We start from the raw sequence: 7933 nt of genomic DNA on the forward strand, positions 1-7933 counted from the left end.
GGAAGAGGATCTCATCATGGAAAACATGGTGAATGATTTCTTTGAATTGGAGGTTATAGATGATAGAGAGCAAGCTACAATGTCACAAGAGGAGCAAACCTTATGTATAGAGGCAAGCACCCCTTTGTATGAGGTATATTTCTACTCTACACTCCGAGCAAACATGAAGCTATTAAACTTACAACTTATGGATTGAGTGATGCAAGTGTCACAAGTCTTCTTAGGTAAGATCCAATCGTTATATTCTCTTAAATAGAAAATCTCTCTTGTTTTATATACTCTCCTTGTAGATATTTTGACATATGATTTCTTATGTTATATTGTAGGCTTCTCAAGAAGATTCTTTCCCTTCAAAATCTATTGCAAGACTCACAAGATGGGTCTCGTAAATTACTCTCTATGCTAGGTATGGATTATAAAAAAATACACACATGTCCTAATGATTTCATGCTATTTATAGGGGTTAATAAAGATGCAACACAATGTCTAAAATGTGGAGATAGCCGATTTAGAGATGATTTGCAAGGAGACAAAATTCCCTGAAAGGTGTTGAGACACTTCCCTATCATTCCTCATGCAACAAATGTTTAAATGTAAGGGGATTGCAGAACTCATGACATGGCATGCAACTCATTGCTCAACCGATGGCATCATGAGGATTGTATCTGATTCACTGATGTAGCAACATGTGGAGTATCAATGGCCAGAGTTTAAAGATAAGCCCCATCACTTACGTCTTGGCTTGGTCATGGATGGTGTTAACCCATTTGGCTTCAAGTCCACATCATAGTCTACTTGGCCTATTGTATTGTGGTGATTTACAACCTCCCTCCATGGGTGGCTTCAAGAAATGTCATATCATGCTTGCTCTCCTCCTTGTACCATGCAAGTATAAGGTGGTGAACATGGATTGAGGAGCTTGAGACATCATGGCATGGTATCAAAGTGCATGATGTCTCAAGGCCAATAAATAGTTTTACTTTGGACGATGCATGACTATCTTAGGTTCTTAAAGTACTCAAGTACTCAAGTGCCACATGATGTCTCATTGCTTGTGATGAGAGGTAGAGATTGGTTTGAGGCATGGAGAAGCATCCCAAATCCACCACTCGAATGTCAAGGCACTCAATCTTCTTTTGACGTCCATATTGGTGTGAGTTAAAGATCAATCACCCATGCATATCTTCAACAATGTGGCAACAAATATTTGGGACCATCTACTTGTTGGTAAAACAGATACCAAGGGTGCAAGGAATGACTTACAAAACATTGGATGCCTTCAAAGTGCATGGCTAATTGTAGGTGAGAGTGGTAACATGGTCCTACCAAAGGCGCCATGGGTATTAACCAAGAAGGAGCACAATAAGGTGAAAAGTGTGATTGACTCTTTTCATACACTAATGAGAATAATGCATTCACTGAAGTGTGCCTTCACAAAGCCAGAAAAAAAAAGGAGAGGTACAATTATATGGCCTTAAGACACATGATTGGCACAAGATATTATAGGTATTCAAATATTCTTTTATTCATTTTCTCTTTATGGTACATAATTTGTAGGCTCATATACTAACTTCCATTTTTCTATGCATATTTTATTATTTCAATAGCCATATTTGGTTGTGGAGATAAGAAGGTGAGAGAGGCCATTTAAAAAATAGAAAGCTTGGTGAGTTATTAATCTTCTCTTGAATTCACTATCTCATTTATATTTAATATTTGGTATTCTCATACAATCACAAGTTATGTATAATAAATAATACACATGATCGATATGTATGTAGGTACATATCGATATGTATGTAGGTACATATCCTTAAAGGAGATAGATCCTACATCCATTAAGATGGCTCATCTCAATGCTATTTGAGGTAGTGTGTATGATCGAGAAAAACTTTCCTAGAAGTGGCACTTGTGTTGTTCATGCTCGATGGATCTTGTGGTGTATTTCATTGATGAAGTTGCACTTTGTGGTGTTGTTCATGTTCGATGGATGTTTTTTCTTGAAAGGTTCATGAAAACCTTAAAGGACTTTGTGAGACAAAGAGCAAGGCCAAAAGCAAGCATGTCATAGGAATGGTTAATGCAAGAGTATCTTGTGTATATCTCAAAACATCTCTCTCGCATAGATCCTTCCATGCCACGATTATGGAGCAATGAGGAGGATGACTGACTAATCACTAATGTGCCATAAGGAAAAGGAAGACAATGAAGACTGGATAAAGCATTATGCAAAAAGGTGAATACATTCTACATTCTAAATAGTCCTATTATGTAGAAGTGGATTGGAAGATACAAGAATGCAATCAATAGACAAAAGGATGAGAGAAGAGCAAATAGACACTTGCCATTCCCACTCAGCTTAACACCTCTCCCAAATGTGATCAATATAGAATGGCTTCATAAGGCAATATCGATGGCATCAAAAAACAAAGAGATTATCACAAGAGAAGAGTATGACTATCAATGGCATTAAAAAATGGAGAGATCATCACAAGAGAAGAGCATGAGTATGCACAAGGATGTGACCCTCAAGTAAGTATATTCTTCATCTCTGTCTCATGGTTCGATTGTTATATACTTTGTTTAATGCACTATACTAAATATCATGCTTTTGTTTAATGTTAAAACAAACTATATAATGCAATATGGTCATAGGGAAGGCACTTTCATATAGAGTGTGTGGACTCTAAAAGAAACACATTTGATTGTGTGGACTTTAAAAGAAACACATTTGATTGTGGTGTGATGGAAACTTTTGAGCAAGCAAGTTGAGCTAGTAGACATGATACCAATGTCATAGAGGACAATCTTGAGTATTGTGAAACTATTCAAGATATTCTTGAGGTTGGGTTTAGAGCATTTAGTCTATTCATCTTTGCTGTCAAATGGTTCAAGGTGATATATAGAGGTGCTCAAGCTACCGTGAATAAACATCCAAATGGGTTTTTTTAAATTGATTCAACCAAGTTTTGGAATGATAAGAAAGATACTTTTGTACTACCTCAACACTATCAACATGTTAGTAACTAACCACCAATAAATCCTGATGTAGTATAATGAACGTGTATCCCTTTTGCTTTGTAATTTGAGATTGTGTTTCATGCTGATTGAATTGATCCAAAGTGGTGGTATGTTATACAAGTTTTCCCTCATTCAAAACATATCTTCAAGATCAAGATGTTGAAGCCGAATCTCTAGATGAGGTGCAAGTACTACCTCAAATTGACTCATTAGATGAAGACGGTGATGAAAATAAAGAAAACAATTTAGAGGAGGCTGATCAAGAGCATGAGGAACATCGATCCAAAGAAGATGACAAGTCACCTATCGATCATGAAAATGCTTTATTGGATAATGACAGTAATATTGATATGGAATACCATCTTTCATTGAGCTTCCATTAGATATAGACATTGATAAAGCAACACAAATGTATCTATTACCAGATGGGATAGATTCATGATCTTGACATTGTTTTTGTAATTATTTCCCTTCAAAAAAATTCAACTATCTTTTTTTCTTTTCAAACATGGCTTTAAGGGTTCTTACGGATTTTTTGTAAAACTATCATCATTTTTGTATGTATGTGACATGTATAGCCTAAATTAAATCTTCAACAATGAAATTTCACTGCTATGCTCCGCTGCAACAGCGAAATTATAGTATAGCACACGAAATTTCGTTGCTATACCCACTACTTTCAATAGCAGAATTTCATTGTTGAGCAACAAAATAGCACCTAAATTTTACAGTTGGTGGTGAGCAGTGAAATTTTGCTATTCGGTAGCACTATTTCACTACTGAGTAGCGACAAAATGCCCCGACATCCTAATGGCCTTAATGCTACTAAAAAATGTCATTATACCCTCGGCGTGTTGCAGTGCAATATCTTCTTTGGCTTATTCAACTCAATCACTACCTCTTCCTTGTGCTCAATAGCACCACATTTCTTAACACCCTCTCTTTGTGTCATTTTCTTAGGCTACTGCAAGGTTGTCAGATGTGAGTTTTACAACATATCATCACTCCCCCCCCCTTTCTAACTTGGCTGGGTAACTCAGAGGATCTTTTGGCTTGGTTACACTCTAGCTCATAGGTTATTTTAGAGATGGTAAGTTTGTTTTTCACTCCCCCATGGTGCTACTTTGGTTACTCTCTAGTGGTCGAGTGTTCTTCATCTGCATCACTTCCACTCATAAGTGATCAAGTGTGCTCAAAAACATATCAATTTTCCTACTCATTTGGTGACTTTTACAACATATGATTTAGGTTAGGGTAGTGGTTGGTAGCTCCTTTAGTGTTGCTATTGTCTCTCGAGATCTTCTTGCTCTTGCACTGACTTCATGCTTCATGAGACGATGTCGTGTCCTTGTTCTTTGTCTTCATTGGATGCTTCTTGGCTCTTGGTCTTTGCTCTTTGGCTTGACTCTTGGCTCTTTGACATTTGTTCTTGATCTCCTTATTTGCCTTTGATACGTGTGGATGCCATGTTGTGTGCTATGGTCATGTCATACACGTGTGCTTTGGGCATTCTTAGGATAGCATTTAGTGTACCTTGTCTTTGTTTTTGATGCTTATACATGTGTTTTTCCATGTTGAATTTACCAAGAGTTTAACCCTTCCCCAAATGATGCTTTGAAGTGCAAAATGCTTTCCATTTGAGAAGGTTTTACCAATGATCTTGTGTTTTGCTTCACTAGCATGTCTAATCTCATATAAGATGTACCTTTTCTTTGCTTTTGATGCTTATACACGTGTTTTCCCAGGAATTTAACCCTTCCCCAAATGATGCTTTGAAGTGCAAAATGCTTTCCATTTGAGAAGGTTTTACCAATGAGTTGTGTTTTGCTTCACTGGCACGTCTAATCTCGTATAAGATTGATGATATGCTCTGTATTTTCTTACAATGATGATTTCAAGTTGATGCAAGTGATTAAAATGCAAACTATGTCCTAAAAATGAGCTAAATACGGTGAAAAAATCACTTAAATTGAGCAATGCAAGCGGATGAGTTGGTTTTTGATGCAAGAGAGGGTTTTCTGCAGTGGAATAATACTCTAGTTTACTAATTTGGATTTCAATTATGTTCAATTTTTTCTAATTGATTGCTACTAATAGTGATTAAGTGCTAATCATAGTGATTAACAAGGCTAAAACTTGGAGTCTTCAATTGAGCTTGTGGAAAGAAAATTTGATGGGGCTTTTTGCATAGGCTTATAGAGCTTGATGAGAGGCATTAGCTTGTCAAGGATTTCTAGCTCAAAACAACCCTGTAGCCCTAAATGTGTTCAAGAAGAGGCGACTGGTTGTTGTCAACTTTTTGTGCTCACTCCAGTGATGAAATGGTCCAAGATTTGGTTTGTGGAGACCTTATAAAATTGCTAAACTAGCCCTAGGCTTGACCCAATTTTGAGTACACAAGGAGAATCGATGAAAAAACCAATCGTGCTAAATCATGGTTGCATGGCCATATAGTGCAAATCAAGCTGATTCCTTGGAAGCATGAGGTCACCTAGATGTAAGCAAGACTGCCCTAAAACAATTCGGCAGATGGAGCTATGGATTGAGAGAATGGAGCTCCACAAATTTGGGTCACAAAAAGGAGGAAAAATGGATAGGCTTATGATTAGTGGCTATAAAATTGATTAGTAAAGTGATTAAGTTAATGTAAGCTAAGTGTAATGATGTGGAGATAGAGAAGACTCTGATACCATGTTAAAATCATGGGTATCATTTGCATGTGGAATAATCCTACACTAATCTTATGTAATTAACCTAATCCAAGGTGGGTAGCATCTAAGCACACACATGATGAAAAAATGCTAATCTAATTAAGCAAAAGACTCAAGCATAATTAGGTTACAAGAAGATTGAGACTTTTACTCATAGAGAGTCTCGAGAGCTTGCTTCATATTCCATTGTTTGAAATGTCCCCCTTTTATATGAGGAGGTACACCCTTGGGCTTGTACATCAATGTAGGATAATTCATGCTTACTCATCTGACTTCTTGCTGTGGATAATGTCTTCTTTGGCTTAAGAGGTGACTGTGTCATTGTGATGAGCATCACGCTTGTTCAGTGACACCAGCGATGTGGCAACCTACTATAGGTCCGCATGACATGGTGCGCATGTCATGGATAATGTCTTCTTTGGCTTAAGAGGTGACTGTGTCATTGTGATGAGCATCATGCTTGTTCAGTGACACCAGCGATGTGGCAGCCTACTATAGGTCCGCATGACATGGTGCGCATGTATGGCACCATAGGTGGCCGTAGAGTCACAGTTTTTATTGATGATGGAGCTAGCCACAACTTCTTGAACTACTCGTTAGTCAAGAAGTTGGGGTTGACTGAGACCCGGAGTGATTATGAGTATACTGTTGGCCTAGCCAACGGATATGACAAAACGGTATGGAATACCGTAGTATTGGGGGTCCCATTATCTATGTAGGACTACGAGGCTTCGCTTGACTTTCAGGTCATGCACTTAGCCAGAGCCGACGTATATCTAGGCAGGGAGTGGCTGTATGGCTTGGGCCCTAGTCTAGCTCGGAATTACTTACATAATATGCTATGTTTTGAGCACAGAGGTAGAGTCATTACCCTGCAGGGTGACCGTACTGTCCCTCCACACCACTTATTTCCTCCATGGAGCTGTGTACAGCGGTCCGCAGAGACCAGATAGCAGAGGTATATGCTTGTTATCCTCTTTTGAATTCTGTTTCCGTAGATGAAACAATAAATGATATTTGCGTAGACAAACAAGGAAAACAAAATAACCTTGGACGAGACACACTGTTTGAAAACCCTGTTTGGCATGCATGTGATTCAAACAAGAAAAAATCCAAGGTGAATGAGACATTAAAGAAAAAGTACGTAGATACTTTAATGAATTTATTAGAGGAATTTTAGGATGTTTTTCTTGATGATTTACCAGATGGTTTACCACCATCTAGAGAAGTAGACCATGGCATCGAAGTTATGCCAGGATAATCGTTATCTGATTAAGAGCCCTATAGTCTATGCACATCCGCATAGATCCGTCTTTCTTCTTTACCAGAAGAATAGGCGATGCCCACGGACTTGAACTAGGCCGAATGAAGCCTTTGTTCAAATATTCCGTCAATTGTTTTTCGACCTCCTGTGCCTCGGAGTGGCTTAATCTATAAGCAGGTTTGCTTATAGGAATGTGAATTTTTTGAAACAGAAATTCACTACCTTGGCCATATTATATCTGCCGATGGTACGCGGATGGAGCCAAAAAAAGTAGAGGCTATTCTTAAATGGCCAGCGCCGAAGAATCTCGAGGAACTGCAGATTTTTCTTGGCATGTCGGGGTTCTACCGATAGTATGTGAAGGACTACACGAAGATCGCAGTCCCATTGTGAGACTGACCAGTTACGGTCAAAAACTAAAAACATTAGTTGGGGGGACGCCCAACAGAAAAGCTTTGATAAGCTCAAGGTGACCGTAGCAGCTGCACCTATTTTGACTATTGTCGATCCAAATGAGCTGTTTGTTTTGGAAACAGACGCTAGTAATGAGGCCATTGGGGCCGTACTTATGCAAAGGGGACGCCCAATTGCATTTGAGAGTAAAAAGTTAGATCGTGCGCAGCGTAACTACTCGGCTTACAAAGAAGCGAGAGTTACTAGCGATAGTTCATGCACTGAAAAAGTGGAGACACTATTTATATGGTGCTACTTTTGAGGTCCGGATGGACCATGAAAGTCTGAAATGGCTTTCAAGTCAAAATGAACTGAAGGGTAGAAAAGCTCGGTGGGCGGAGATTCTACAGGAGTTTGACCTTTAGATACGTTACCAGAAAGGTAAGTATAACGTGGTGGCAGATGCACTTAGTCGCATGCCACAGATTAATGAACTTAGTTTCACAGTCTTCAAGAATGATTTCTTGGAGTCACTACGTGGTTT

This window comes from Cibotium barometz, chromosome 19 (genome assembly GCF_041138505.1).
Source record: "Cibotium barometz isolate CiBa-2024 chromosome 19, ASM4113850v1, whole genome shotgun sequence".
NCBI lineage: Eukaryota > Viridiplantae > Streptophyta > Polypodiopsida > Cyatheales > Cibotiaceae > Cibotium > Cibotium barometz.